The 16,250-nt window shown below is 47.0% G+C and overlaps 1 protein-coding gene and 1 pseudogene across 1 annotated transcript in view; both read left to right on the top strand.

Moving 5' to 3' along the window:
* Positions 1 to 16,250, top strand: part of LYRM4 (LYR motif containing 4) — a 106,820-nt gene that overhangs the window by 52,561 nt on the left and 38,009 nt on the right. The window lies entirely within an intron of this gene.
* Positions 9,613 to 15,763, top strand: LOC102523575 (annotated as a pseudogene).

Here is a 16,250-nt window from a genome sequence, read left to right as displayed (position 1 = left end):
CAGCCTCTGCGAGCAGATAGGGAAAGTGCGTTTTCCTAAAGGAGCCTCAGGTGCTGTTGGGGGTGGGCGGGGGGACAGTAGATGAAAAGACGTCAGGACCGTCCTGAGACGACGGAGGGGCTGCTGAAGAAGCTCACCTTTCTCTTTTCCCACTTGGTCATTCATCTTTCAACCTGGTTTGTGTTTGGGGCTATAAAAAACTTAGTTATGTAATGACATATATCAACAATTTTTTATAATTTTATATTTCTTGACATGAAAATTCATTCATCGTTCATCATGAGAATTCATCCAGTTCTTTCAAGAAATCTACAGAGCAAAACTCCCTGCACACAGCTTGGCTCACAGGTCTGAGAGGCCGCGGGTGTCTGAGGACGCTGGCAGGGCCCTGCAGCCGCGGCTGTGGAGAGCTGAGGCCTCGTCCCACGTGGGCACGGCCATCTCCGTGCACCAGAGACGGCAAGTTTAAAGGCAAATAATGTACTTCAGGAGCAGAAAGGGAAAGAGGTTGGTGCCGTCATTCCCAGGCCGGGCTTGGCGAGGAGAATGCAGCGTGGAAGTCAGGTGGAGCAGGGTACCCACGCCAGCATCCCTGCCATGACTGGTCACCAGGCTCCATCTGGGCAGAGCAGCCCTGAAGCGGGAGGGGCAGCTGGGCTTGGAGAGTGGGAGGGACAGCTGGACGATAGCCTGCATGAGGAGGAGAAGCAAGCTCAGGGCCAACAGGCTGGGAAGAGCGGAAGGATGGAGATCTGGGTCTGGGGCTTGGATACGTAAGTGAGGTCCTAGGGGCAGGGAGACAGTGCGTCGCTAGATATGAGGATGATGTGGATGAGCCAGCGGGTGTGAAAAGTCCATCAGCACAGATGCCGGAAACCCTCCAGTTGCTGCCAGAGGAATGAGTGGACAGGAAGACTGAGCTGGGTCCACCGACAGCAAAGGAAGGCCATCGGCACACAGCAGCTACAAGTTTGGGAAGTCAGGACAGCCACCGTGTACAGCTGCTCCGCCACCCACGGGGGCCACATGGAGGTGGAGTGAGCCGGCGGGGTGAACTTTAGACAGATCTGAGTTTCCACAGGGGCCTCTGGGGTTCCGGGCCCTTCCGGCTCATCAGAACCGCCTCCTGGAAGACACTGGCTCTCAGCTCAGCCCAGTGAGCAAATGTGCTTACTGAGCTAAATCATCACTTGTGGTTTTGTGTTGACACTTTGCTTGTTTGTTTCTACCCAAGAACCTGATGTGTGGCCAGTGGCAAAGATGCCTCATTAGCCTGTGTGGCTGCTATAATGAGACTCCACCTGGCGTAGTCACATCTTCAGTGATTAAGCACAGCCAGACACTCGCGGCCAGCAGGGCCGTAGCCAGAGCGTCTTGTGAGCCCGGTAGGGCAAGGTCTTACAGAATTCAGCCTGTAGGGCGAGTCTTCGCAAAATTGAAACATAGAACCACCATATGACCCGGCAGTGCCGCTTCTCATTGGATGCCCGGAAGAATGGAAAGCAGAGTCTCAGGGAGGTATCTGGGCACCTGTGTTCATAGCAGCGTTATTCACAACAGCCAAAAGGTGGAAACAACCTAAATGTCGACGGATGGATAAACGGATAAACAAATGTGGTGTATGCAGTGGAAAAGTATTCAGCTTTCGAAAGGAATGACATTCTGATGCGTACTGGCACAAGGTGAACCTTGAAGACATTCTCTGAATAAAATAAGCCAGTCACAAAAGGACAACAACTCTCTTATGATTCCACTTATATGACACATCTAGAGTAGTCACACTTGTAGACACAAAAGGTACAGTGATGTTTGCTAGGAGAGTGGGGAGTTGCTGTTTCAATTTGGGAGGACGGGAAGGGTTCTGGGGACATATGGGGTGATGGTTGCACCACACCGTGAGGGTGCATAATGCCACTGAACTGTACACTTAGTGTTTAAGTGATAAATTTTATGCATAAGACAATTTTATAAAAATATAATAAATTCTAAACAAATGGTGTCAGTGATGCATTTTATTTTACGTATGTTTTATTGCAATGAGGGGAAAACCAGCTTTGACTCTGACTTCAGGTTAGTGAGGGATTTTTCCTCCTTTTCTGTTTTCAATTGTGCGTTTAATCCTCAGTGAGAAAAAGATCAAGAAAAGCAAGATCTCTGTATCATTTTCTAATCTTTACAGGAGTTTATGACGATACACACACATGTGTGTCCATAAAGGTAAATGCATGCTTTCTCCTGCTTCCGAAAGGCCAATCAGAGCTGCTAGTAAGCACCCTTCCTTAAAAGGAACTTGCCTTACTTTAACCCTTTTGCAGCAGGGAGGGAAGCCAGAGAAAACGCTTTCAATCCCACCCATTTTATTCGTTTCTTCTCCTTTTTTCTCTGGGTCAGAAAAGGTAGTGTGTGTGAAAGTCTTTCAAAGCCGTGACGCTCTCTGTAAATGAAAAGCACCAAAGGGTGGGCGCCCGCCTCCAGCCTCCCCTCCGCATCCAGGCCTGACGCCCCCTAGATGGTGACACAGGACCCTCATCCTTCCCACTATTCAGGAAAAAACTTTGAAAAGGAAATCTTCGTTTAAACTGTCACCTGTTAACCACTTTGATAACCTTTTCCCCTTTTCCTGCTCTGGATCTTAGACTCCCTGTGTCGCTGGGGTCAGAGCCGCATCCCTCTGTGTCCTGGGAACAGGGCCGCCAGGCTTTGGCGCCTCCCTCAGGACTCTGCAGAGACTTAGCTCCCCGCCTCCGCTTCTCTTGTCGCTTTGCCACAACACTGCACGGTCCAGGGAGAGGCTTTTCCTTTGGGGGCCGTGAAGTAGGCGTGATGGGCTGGCGGACCCAGGGCTCCTCTCTGCCACCCAAACCACCTGTTTCCCCAGCCCTGCCTGCGTGCACATTTGGTCCCCTCTGTAACCTGTCTACTCCTCTGTTAGAGTCTTGGCCACGTTTCCTGAGTGACAGCAACATGTGTTACTACTTCATGTTGCACTCAGCATTCCAGGGAAAGGTGAGGGGTGGAAGGAAGCAGTTATTGGTCTAAATTTCAGCTGAATCTGCAGTCGGTTGAAGGGTCACATGCAGCAAGCCCTGATTTACTTGTCTGGGGATGTTTGGGTTGTGTGCTGTAGGAAGGGAGAGAATTCCAGCCCAGCTTTCAGAAAACGTGCGCCCCTGAGGGCACAGGGACAAACTTTCGTGTGTATCTGATGCACGCGTCCTAACAGAATGTGCCAGAGCCTCTGTGTTCCAGGAGGGTCACGTGGGCACCATCAGCGAAAGCCGAGGAAGCAGAAGTGCAGGTGCTGAGGGCGCAGGAGACAGGCGGCCCTGGGCAGGGCGTCTGCCTGCAGCAGGAAGTCTGAGTGCAGATGATGTCTGTAGCCTCTTTGGTGCCGTTAGACCCTGGAGCGGATCGCTGACTGTCCTCATGGGAGTGTAAATGGTACTCCATGTCTACTGTGGGCTGAATGCTTGTGCCCCCCCAAATTCATATATGGAAACCCTAACGCCTGTATGACAATATTAGGTGGGGTCTTTGGAGGTGATTAGGATTAGATGAGGTGTGTGGGTGGAGCCCTCGTGAGTGTGATTAGTGCCCTTATAGGAGTCCCACGACAGAGTCAGGACACAGAGCGGGGTCTCACCAGAACCCCGCTCTGCTGGCCCCTGGCCTCGGGCTTCCAGCCTCCAGAACCATGAGAAACAGGTATCTTGTTGAGAAGCAGCCCCGTGGACTGAGAGTGTCTGTGGCAGTGAAGAGGCAGAGGCAGACCTGGTGCCCAGATGGGCCGTGGAGTTCACGGGCAGGACCACGTGACTGAATGTGGAATGCAGCTTGTGTTGGGAAGCCCAGTGTTGATTTTTTCCATCTCTGTCATTTCACAGGAGCTACATAAAATATCTCCTGTACATGACCTTTAAAAAAAAAAAAAACAACTTTTTTTCCTATTTTCAGTTTGTTTGGACTTTACTGAAAATAACGTTGGGGGTTACATTTGTTTAGGTTTTTCTTCTCATTCTGAAGCGATGAATAGTAATGTGGATAGTGAATTCATTCATTTACTTCTTCCCCTTTGGAAATCGTCAGAGAAGGGAATTAATTCATTCCAGCCATTACGGAGATAATTTGAGTCACTAATGACATGTGTACTTTCCTGTGACTGTTACACATCAGGTTTTTAAAAAAGAAAGAATTCCCGGTAGGCCAGCTTTGGATTAAAAGTTAGCATTGAAATCAGTTAAATGTAGCACATTCAGTAAAGGATGCTGGCTGTGGGAGGAAGGCCAGGCTGCAGCTCTGAGGGGACTCCGGGCTCCCCACAAGGCCCGGCGATCTGCTCCCGGCTCACTCACAGCGGTGCCTGTCCCGGCACCTCTGACGCCCGGCCCTGGGCCAGCACTGCTCCTTTCCTCCCTGATTCAGGTTGTCTCTAATGCTGTCCCATCGCTACATTTCTCCCAGTCCTGCATCCTCTAGGCATTGGGGAAAAGACGCTTTGCACCAGTACCCATGATTACTGCGACAGGAAGACGTGAGCCAGGCAAAGAGCAAGGTTGTGTCCTTCTTGCATTGCCCACGCTGGTGCTTTGCATCAGACTGAGGTGCAGGGAAGTAGCAGGGCTGTGAAACAGGAAGCCAAGATGGAAAAGCTAAGTATTTCCAGTCCCTTTTACAACACCATGGATTGCTGAAATACCAAATCTGTCCACATTTAAATGTCTGTTTAAGAAACATCCATAGAAATAATTTTTGTATTTTTTATGCCCCCACACACTGCAGGAAACAAAGAATTTACATTTAGAGGCTTTATTTTTTATTTTAAGAAGTCATGCTTAGGAATCACGACAGTGAGTTTTTAAAGAACCACATGAGGATTTCTACATCCAAGTGTTGCTTTTCAAATTATTCACCTTGAGGGGCCTGTTCGCGCCAATAAGCTTCCTTTTCAGAATTGCGTTCAGTTTGAGTGTCCAATGCACATACAAAAATTGAGTAATATCTTGGCCCTTCTTTATACTTGACTCTGAATCACTTTTAACTGTTTCTAAAAGGTAAATCTGCCCTCGAAGGATGAAACTTTGCTGACACAGACAACATGCAAAAGAGTGTAGAGTTATTCATTCAATAAATATTGAGCATCTCCTGTTGCCAAGTATTCTGCTAGACACTAGGGATGTAAGATGAGTAAACAGTTTCAGTCCTCACTGTTAAGCTGCTGGGAATCTTAGGGGAAGACAGACATTCTCGCAGTGAAATGCGCAGTGAACAGTGGTGGCAGTGTGGGTGCAGCCGAGGCCCAGGGTGCGGAGTGGTTCTCGGGAACGTTTTGAACAGAGACACCATCCCAGCAGGCATTGTCGTCTCCCAGAGTGAGTGTGAGGTCTAGTGTATGTCTTGAAAACTGTCTTCATTTCCCACAAATCCCTCGTCTCTCTACAAATACAGTCAACCTGGCCTGCTTGCAGTACCAGGAAAAGACACCGCTGTGGTGTGACCGCCTGTCCCTCAGCCCCACAGACTAGTCAAGATAAATTACAGCATCTTTGGCTCCCGTTGGATTTTGTATTTTTGTTAGTCGTTGAAATAACCATAGTGCCGTAAGGACATATTTGACAGCCATGGCCAAAATGATTGAAGAAAAGGCTTAAATAAAATATTCCTCGAGTCAGAAGAGCAGGACAGGGACAGCAGGTCGTAGCACGACAGTGTGGGAGCTGGATCCGGAGGGCAGTCAGACGGGCCTCCTCCGCTCGGATGGCGACTGTGTTGGCACCAGAGAGCTCGGGTCTCCCTGCATCACGCTCTTAAAGCGGCAGGCGGTGCTTGAAAAGAAATCACCCTGGAGAAGAAGGCAAGAGGTTTTTGGAGGTGATTTAGTTCCAAGTAAAGACATGCTTTACTAGGAAAACTTCTCCCTGAGCTCCTTAAGAATACATCACCTGTGCCATATAAGGGAAGCCATCAGAGAGTGTATTAACCCGCAGAGAAATGTAAAGCTAAAATTTGCTTAAATCATCTGTGATTTTTTTTTTCTGCTCTAAGGAACATTTCCAGGCCCTTTTCGCTCCCTCCCCTTTGGAGACGGCCCACACTCTGTCTGTGGAGTGTGTACCTACTTCTACCTTAACCTGATCACCCAACTCCCACAGCGCTTTCCTTGCCTTTCTCTTGCCTTACACCTATGCAGTATGTATCTCTCTAAATAAATCTACCTTTACATACATACATACATACATACATACATACATACATACAATGAAATGAAATGAAATGAAATAAACATTTCTTTAGTGGTCACACCTGTCCAGAGCCCAGCTCTCTTAAACACACAAAGAAATGGAGATCTTGGGGGTCCTCCTTCAGTTACTGAATTAGCACTTGTCCATGTCTCTCCTTCCTCTTGCCGTTCACGAGTGTGACACACATTCACAGCATTTACACAGCAGGGGGTGTTTAAGATATTTTCAAAGAGCCAGCAACCCTAAACAAAATGAGCGCTGCCAAGATGAGCCGCTTGCAGCGGTGAAGAGGCACATTCCTGTGCGCGGCGCTGCTTGTGTGTGACCACGTGCTGGGGGGTTAGACGTTGTCCTGACTCCGCGCCGCCGTGGGTAAAATCGTATTCTCCCACTCTGAGCAATCTGAGGTCCATATTCACCAAAACCTTGAACCCCTGTGAAACAGGTAATCAGCTGTCACCATCCTCGTTTTCAAGATGAAGATGGAAAACGCGTTTCCAAAGGAAGATCGTCAGATCAGAACATCAGCAAACTTCTGGTGCTTTAGCCCACAGGCACAGAACAGCCAAGAAGGATTCCTCAGCCGCACCGCTTGGAGTGGAGGCTGTGAAAACTGCCCAGGTCACCTCCTTCCGTCGGTTCCTGAGGAGGAGAGGAGCAGACTGCAGACTGCTGAGTATTCAATTTGAAAATCTTGGAGAAGGCTTAGAACCCAGCAGGGGCTAGCAGACAGGAGCATTTGTCGCACGGAAGAAGCCATTTCAGAGATTTTCTTAGTATCCACAGGCCCCGTTCCGGCCGTCTGCTCCTACCACCAGAACGTCACAGTGCAGGACAACCACCCTTGTGATTATGCGCCTGCACCCTGTGCACCAGGACTCCTGGTGGTGTGCCCTGGAAGTGGCTTGTGTGAGCCGTGGTGTCAGTCTAGACTGGGAAGACAGCTGCGGGGGTTGACACCATTGGCTGGAGTTAGAGTCACCCAGAGGCTTCCTCCCAGCAGGTCTGGTGCCTGGGCAGGGACAAGCCACGACCGTTGGACAGAATGTCTGCATGTGGCCTCTTCACATGGCCAGGGCTCCCCGATACCGTCACAGACTCATCTTCACAGGCTGCTCTCAGAGCTGCAGGGGACGCTCCCAGAGCATGGGACACAGCAGCGTGGCTTCTCAGGACCTCACCTTGAAAGTCACATGGCATCGCTGCCACCAGATTCCATTGGTCAGAGGAGTCACAAGTTCAGATTTGAGGGGTGGGATCCCAGAACCCCCCCGGTTCTCAGTGGAGGGTGGCACAGAATTGGTGATCGTATTCTAAAACAGCCACAGGCCGCTTCACCTTAGTATTGCAACAGCCGTTTGTCCTGGAATTTTCAGAAGAATCCTATTACAATTCTCTTACTGTACTCTAATTATGTTCTCTCACTGTGTTCCCTGCCATCCAGTTCAAGAAGCAAGGCCCCCGGGGCTCCACCTACATCTCATTTCCTCTCAGATCACCAGGTCAGGCAGGAGGGAGAGGGAGACCAGGGCGAATGTGAACACTCAGGTGGCCGTGGCTTGACTGAAAGCTTGTGCATCTAAGGCACAGCGCTTATTTCCCACTGAAGGTGGGAATGAAGTCTGTGTTTTCAGATCTTCCCATTTTAATGTGAAAGTGGATTTTCAAGCGTTGGCCTGCGTTGTTTTATTAAGCACTTGTTGTGAGCCAGCCAAACACACTTGCTGGCTGCACCTCGTTTTCGACCTCTGGATCCTCCTGGGGTCTGGGCTTATGCTGCCGTCTGTGCGCTGGCTCCGAACCCCTCTCGTAAAGGCCCAAAACTCATTGAACAAGGCAACATTTAAGACTGCACATTCACAGTTACACACAGAAGTCTCCACACTGGGATCTGGAATGCCCCTCCTTCAAATACTGCATACTTTAAATAATAGTTGCAAAAACTCTAGCTGAGAATCGAGGTTCTTCTCAGTAAGTGGAAGGCATCCTTCCTCCCTCTACAGTCAGCAGGAAGTGGTAGCATCTTAGTGCGTTAATTATGTGGGTGATGGATAAAAAGCCCACTGGCCAAGGAGCAGACCTTTAATGATTAGCCAGATGAAACTGAAGAAGGATTGGCTTATATTTTATATTCTCAACTCCTCTCAGTGTTTATTAAAATTTAAACTTGTCCTAAGCATATGTCTGTTTGAAATAGAGGGAGGAAAAATATATATGTACCTCAATTTAGTATTTGGGACTTAAAATTACCAATTATAACTATAAAGACAAAAAAAGTATAGGAAAACAGAAAGACCAGGAAAAGACTTAAGGAATCTAAGCTTTGTTTTTCTTCCCGCCCTCCTCGAACTAATCACTGAGTTTATAAATGACTCCCTCCCACTGAGAAGAAATGTCCTCGTGACCCCAGATGGGATGGAGCGCACTGAATAAGCTTCATTTTCTTTGTTGTAGCTTAGGTCTTGGTGCAGACTTCCCAGCGCGGTGTCCATCCCTCGAGTTCTATTCATTATCGCCTCTGGGGGAGCCAGGAGTGGGGAGGGACGGATATCCACCTCGTTTTAACCACAGTTGATTGCAGAGGTGACACTGGCCTTAGCACCACGGCTTATGCCTCAGACAGAGTGAGATTAGTTGTTTTTCTCTGGGTGGTGAAATTCTAATGATTTTTTCAATGCTCTGTAGAGCTTTTGTTGTTCGTTTCATGGATCAACGTAAAAACGCATTGTGAGGTCTAAACGCAGGCCACTGCTTTTGGGAGATTTTATTCCTCCTTTACCCTATCTTTTATTAAAGAAAAAAAAAGAGAAATCAGGAAAATTTCTAGAGAATCTGCGGTGGAAAACATCAAGTCTGACAATAGAGAGCGGCAGAGGAGGCCCTTCCTGCAGGTTGCGTCTGAGTCACAGGGCCCTGGACGGGGCCACCAGAGCCTTCCTCCTTGACCCCCCTGACCCCGACCTCGGAGTAGAGCCTTCAGTCTACAGCTGCTTGTATCCCCTCCCGGGACTCCTTACCTCACAGCAGCTGGCCTGCCAGGAACCTGCCCGCCCCCCTAGGACAACTCCGTGTGGAACGCACTCTGGAAGCAGGTCACTGTGCCTTAAAAGCTGTTTCCTTGCTTAAAGATACAACTCTCCCAAATGAACTTCTCTTTTGTGTACGTGTTTCAACATGAGCCCTCCACTCAGAAAAATTGGCCATAGAGGGTGACTAGACCATAACAGGCACTCAGTAAAGAGTAATTTATAAATGAAAAACGCTTAAAATATGACATGACACATTATTGAAGGGAAGGACAGCAGTTTTAAACATCACATGTAACTCTGTGAAGTGCAGCTACTCCTTGCTCTGTGACTGGTTCAGACGCACGATGCTTCAGCCGTACACATCTCAGGTACCTTCCTGAACGTGCTGCTGCCAGGTTAGAGCCTTGGGTCAGTGCAGGGAGGGTCTTGCAGACAGAAGGTTCCAGTTCCTTGAGCAGCGCGTGGAGTGTGTGACAGTGTTGATATGTCTAATTGCTGTGTCGGTATTAAAAACGTGTGATGGCACACAGCACGAGAAATTTCATTACATCTCTGGCAAATTCATGTTGAAAGAAAGAACAGATGGTTGAAAACAGCCATAAAATATTCTCTGACATGTCTGCAAAAATCATTAGACGGTAGTTAAAGAGATGTTATTAATGGATCAGATTCACTTGGGGAGTCATGTTTCTGTAATGCACATTAAAGCAATGATGCTTCTGGTATTTTTAATGTCATCAGGGCCAGAGACAAACATGTCTTCTTATGTAATTAGAAAACAGATTTATCGGCAGTAAAGGAGCTGCTGTGCAGCTCAGCTCCACGTCCTCGGGGAGGTGATTGTTTCGTCCGCTCACACCAAGGAGCGGAACGTCCCAGGGCTGGCCCTGAAGGGCACTGAGACGCACCAGATTGTTTCAGTGGTATATTCTGCGGAGACAGGGAACAGGTCGAATTTTTATTTCTGAAAATCATCAAAAGCCCATTTTGAAAGCCAGAGATAACTAACCAATGTGTGAACTATGAATGGATAATTTGAACCTCCCAATGCTTAAACATGTCCTTTAAGATGAACACAAACGTCAGCATTTGACCTTGTGAGCGTGAGAATGATTTTGGGGTCTGTGTCATGTCTGAGTCACATACAGCATATCTGTAAGGCGGCGGGGAGCCCTTTAGGCCAGGTACAGCCATGGTGCGGTCCCCACTCTGCAGAGCGGAACCTGCAGCCCTGCAGGTCCAGGGTGTCAGCGTCACAAGATGATCAGTGTCTGCGGGATGATGCTCCCCTTAGGGCGTCTCCCATTGCAGAACAGGATGGGGCAGAGGAACAAGTCCAGCAGCGAAGTCAAAGGAACGGAGGTGTTCATGGAGCTGGAATCATTGTTCCTGAGAGTCGCGGGCCTCCTCTCGCTCAGAGTGTCTGCAGACGCTCCCCCCTTGGCCTCCCTTTGCCCGGGCTTCCTGCTGTCCGCCGTCCTCCAGACCCCGCTCTTCGGCGCGGGAGCAGCCCAAGCTCCAGCGTGCTCTCCCGGCGCGAGGGAGGGCCTGGGTTTGCAGCACACATTCTCACTTGTCTCCTTTTATCTCAGCTGCCAGCCTACGGCTTCCAGGTAGGCCTGTAACCACGTAGTTGGTGGGTCTCCAGAGCCCCTCTGGGGAGTGGGCAAGGGCTCCTTCATGCAGCTGAGCTCACGGTGTGTGGACCAGGAGTGCTTTTTCTGCAGCACGCAACAAAGGCACACAGCGGTGCTGACATCCCTGCACGGGTGGGTGGGCCTCGCGGGTAGACTTGTGGACTCTGTTCCAGTGGAGTGGTGATTTATGTGTCCTGGACTAGAAGCGGGGCACTTCTGAGTAGGTTTCCCCCCATTCATAACTCTTATCCCTTTAATCTAAAAATTATTATTATTAAATAATGTAAACATGCTGTATAAATTGGCCACGTTTGATAAAAGCACAGGGGATGGGGCAGGGGAGAAGCAGCATTTGAGTGTTTTGCTGGACAAGGAGAGAGGGTAGGAGCTAGAGAAGGGTGTGATGTTGATGAATGATTAGGGGTTTTGTTGGCATTGGGAGGGTTGGTTCATGGGAAGTATTCCTTTTATTATTACATGGATAATCCTGCTCGGCTTGAGTCAAGACCACAATCAAAGCACCTCAGTGGCCTTGGAGCTGCTTTTCCCACTGTGCCGAGGCTGGACAACTGGTCTGTAGCCCCACTCATTGCAGAATACAGGCTCCCACCCTCCCACCTGGGGAGCCTGGCCAGGGTGCAGGGGAAACTGCACAGCCCGTCTGACAAGTACCACTTTCACGGCGGCCTGGAAACAGGGCGCAGCCCACGGCGCGCCCTGTCCACAGGGCAAGACCTGTGGCCTCCGCTGAACTGCCAGACAGAGAACTCAGGGTGATTCTCTTAAATCAAGTTAGTAAACTACAGGAACACATAGACAACTAAACACAATTGGGAAAACAATATATAAACAAAAGGAAAATTTTCATAAAGAAACAAAACATCTAAAACACACACAAACAGAAATCCTAGAGCTGAAAAATATCATAACTGAAGAATTTAACAGAGCACTTCAGAACCAGACTTGATCATGCAGAATCAATGACCTGGAGGATAAGGTAACAGAAATTATCCAGCCAGAGGAGTAAAAAGTAAAAAGATCAGAAAAGAGTAAAGAAAGCCTACAGGACTTATGGGACATGGTGAAAAGAAACAATATTCACATTATGAGAATTCTAGGAAGAGAAGAGAAAAAGAAAAGGACAGAAAGTATATTTAAAGCAATCATAGCTAAAAACTTCTCAAACCTGGGGGCGGAAACAGACATCCAGATCCAGGCAGACCAAAGGACCCCAAGTAAGTCTCACCCAAGTGGGGCTACTCGGAGACATGTTACCATTAAATTGTCAGAAAGCAAAGACAGAAAGAACTTTAAGGCAGGAAGAGGACAAAAGAGAAGTTATATACATGGGGACCCCCACGACTGTCGGTGGATTTCTCAACAGAAACTTAAGGCTAGAGGAGAATGGGTGACATACTCAAAATATTGAAAGAAAAAAAAAAAGGATCAACTGAGAATACTTTACCCAGTGAAGCTGTCCTCCAGAAATGGAGGGTTAGAGACCTTCCCAAACAAAGAAATCTAAGGGGATTCATCATCACTAGACCTGCCTCACAAGAAATACTGAAGGGAGTTCTTTGGAAATAAATGGACACTAGTCAACATCATAAAAACATAAGCAGGCAGTGTAAAACTCACTGGTCGTGTTAAATACATAGTCAAGGTTAGACCCTGTTAGGTCCATTGCCCTTGCTCCCCCAGCCTGTGCTTCACTGGCTGGTGGCTCCGCCCTTCAGTGTAGACCAGTAGGCCCACCTGGAGTGGGCCTTGATGCCGCTGGAACCTCTGCTTCGCACTGGGAATCTGCAGTACCACCTTGTGATTCTGAGTCAGCCTCTGGACAAATGTCTTCATCTGTGGAGTAAAGCTCTTTAAGAGCCTGTGCTGACAGAGGTACCAACTGCTTATATGATGTTCGCTGAGGAGAGACGGAAAGCTTTTTCCTTGAACTCGTAATTGGAGGCTTTGATTCTGTTAGGCCTGAAAGTAGAGAGTACTGCACTGTAAAGGAATGCGAGCTTATTTCAGCTGCAGATCAAGACGTACTGACTTTAGCAGGTTCCCTGACGTGCTCCCAAAGAAGACAGAAGACCTACAGGCAGCTGTGATTGTGGCAGGGGAGGACTTGCTGGGCGTTAGAGCAGATTGTGGCATCTGCGAGCACTTTGTCCCAAACAACTCACATCATTCCTTTGCCGGTTATTATAATCCAGCAGGAATCTCTCGTCTACCTGCTCCAACCAGGAAAGCACAAATTTCATGTAGACACTGGAAGGGAAGGTGATTGGTGTGGCAGTATTTCTGTTGGACAGCCTTGCAATCAGGATACAGCCGGCCTAAAGTGGAACCTTACAAATCAGGTTTTGGAACACGGGTCAGTACTTCCAATACCTGCGGTGGATCTGGCGGTGTGACTGTAAACAGACTGTTGTCTCATCAGAACTGGCCCATCAGCCAGCAGTCGCAGCTGGGCCTCTGCCTCGTTAGCCATGACTTACTGCTCAGTAAGGACGGTTCGCCTTAGTTTACAGAATTCTAAACCTCTCCATGGAAAACCCACTGGTTTTAAAAATGTTAATGTTTAGGAAATCCAGGTAACATTATAAATGACAGATCTCAGTTTTACAGTGGGGGTGGGGGGAAATGGGGAATCATTATTTTTAAGAAAGTAAATAAGCTCCATTGTGTTCAGTTGGCAAGCTAATGTGAAATATTCAGCACGGATTATTCTTATGGTATTAATCTTTCCATTTATCCGAGAAAATTGTTTTTAATTTTGAAGCTGAGGAAGCTGTTGAAGCTCCTTGGTGACCAGCACATTAACCTTCTTCTGCCCATTTTTAAATGCTTAACACCAAAGCCTACTTCTAAGTGTCTATTAATAATAGATTTCTCTATATAATATGGGAAAAAAGTTCCTTCCAGATTGACTTGTTAGAACCGCACCATTTCACTCTGGCCTTATGCTATCTTTGGTATAATCTCTTAAAAATAAATCAAGAGTCATTGACCTAATAAATTTGAAAACAGGTAGTTGTGTAAGCTGTAGGTGAAAAGAGAAGTGACATGAAAAATAAATGACAATTCATGAAGCCCTGCTGACATACTCACCCCAGACTCAACTCCTGAAGTGAGCATGCCAGGCTTCAGTCGGGTGGCGGATCAAAATTGCCCTCATCATAGTTACAACCTGGACCTTCGTTGCAGATGGAAGAGGCTGGACCAGCAGTGCCTGAGGTTGGCCCTCACACTCAGATCCTAGACACTGACACTAGGCAGCTAGCAGGCAGGCGACACACAAGGTTACTTGACTCGGCAGCTTAAACCCCGTAGGGCAATGCAGTGTAGTCACATTCCTTTTATGATGAAGCCCTCTTCTGTGTTCTCAGCCTTTTCTTTCTGTTTACCAAGCCAAATGTCGCCATGCAAATGACGACGTCAGGAGAGCCTGCCCGACGCTCGCTCTGTGCACAGATCCCCAGGTCACTGCAGGGGAAGGACCCGTAGCTTTCTTCTTTCTGTCGCTGCAGCAGAGTGAGCGTGGTGTTCTAAGTGAAGAATGAAAGTGCAGTCAGCGTAACTTCCATTCAGCTGTGAACAGTTAATCATTAGAGATAAATTTTAATTACTCATGTAAATATATGTGAGATTGAATCCAGATGTCAAATAAATACAGTTATCAAAAAAAAAAAAAAAAACAACCTCCCAACGAAGAAAAGCTCAGGACAGATGGCTTTTCTGGTGAATTTTACCAAACATTTAAAGAAGAATTAACACCAGTCCTTCTCAAACTCTTCCCCAAAATTGAAGAAGACAGAACACTTGCAAACTCATTTTATAAGACCAGTATCACCCTGATACTGAAGCCAGATGAGGATATTATAAAAAGGGAAAAGAAAACTACAGACCCATATCCCTGACGAATATAAAGGCAGGAATTCTCAGTAGAACACTAGCACACTGAATTCAGCAGCACGTTAAAGGCTCCTTCACCACGGTCAAGCGGTTTATACCTGAGATGCAAGGATGGCTTCACGTACGGAAGTCAGTCAATGTGGTACATGACTTTAATAGAATGAAAGACAAAATCATATGATCATTTCAAAAGATGCAGAAAAAGCACTTGACAAAATTCTGCATCTGTTCATGATAAAGTTTTAACAAATTAGGTATAGAATGAACATACTTCAACATAATAAAAGCCATATATGGTAAGCTCACAGCTAACATCAATCATACTCAGTGGTGAAAGTTTGAAAGTTTCTCCTCTACGATCAGGAGCAAGACAAGGATGGCCACTCTCAGCACTTCTATTCAACAAAGTGGTGGAAGTCTTTGCCACTGCAATCAGACAAGAAAAAAACAAAAGGCATCACAATTGGAAAGGAAGAAATAAAATCTCCAGATTTTATATATGGAACATCCTGTGGACTCCACCAAAGAGCTGTTAGATCTGATCAGTGAATTCAGCAAAGTTGCAGGATGCAAAATCAACATGTAAAACTCAGTAAGTAGCATTTCTAAACACCAACAACAAGTTATCTGAAAAAAATTACAATGATCCCATTTGTAATAGCATCAAAAAAATTATAAAATACTTAGGAATAAAATTAACCAAGGAGGTGAAAGATCTCTACTCTGAAAACTACAAGACACATAAAAGAAATCAAAGAAGACAGAAATAAGTAGAAAGGTATCTCATGTTCATGGACTAGAAGAATTAACATTGTTGTAAGTGTCAGTACTACCGAAAGCCATCTGTAGAGTCAGTGTGATCCCTATCAAGATTCCAGTGGCATTTTTCACAAAAGTAGGAAAACCAATGCTACTCAAAAATTAAAATTAACAATCTTCAAAAAATTAAAAATAGAACTACCATATGATCCAGCAGTTTCACTTCCAGGAATATATCCAAAGGAAACAGAAACACTAACTCGGAAAGAGAGCTGCACCCCCATGTTCATAGCACCATCATTTACAACAGCCAAGACCCGGAAACAGCCTAAGTGTCCGTTGACACTTGACTGGGTAAAGAAAATGTGGGGTGGATGAATACATAATTTAGCCATAAAAAATGAGGGAGTAATGCCATCTGCAACAACATGGATGGACCCGCTGGGCATTACACTAAGTGAAGTAAGTCAGGCAGAGAGAGAGAAATTCTACATGATCTCTCCCACTTACATGCAGAATCTGCTGCTTTATAAGACAAACTCGTAGATAGATAAATCAGATTTGCGGTTTCCAGAAGTGGGGGAGGGAGAATTGGAGGAAAGTGGACAAAAGGTACACACTTCCAGCGCCGAGATAAGCAGGAACGAGGGCTGTAACGTACAGCATGGCAG

This window comes from Camelus ferus, chromosome 20 (genome assembly GCF_009834535.1).
Source record: "Camelus ferus isolate YT-003-E chromosome 20, BCGSAC_Cfer_1.0, whole genome shotgun sequence".
In the NCBI taxonomy this organism is placed as follows: domain Eukaryota; kingdom Metazoa; phylum Chordata; class Mammalia; order Artiodactyla; family Camelidae; genus Camelus; species Camelus ferus.
The sequence above is the reverse complement of the archived record's forward strand: the minus strand, read 5'-3'. Positions and strand labels throughout refer to the sequence as shown.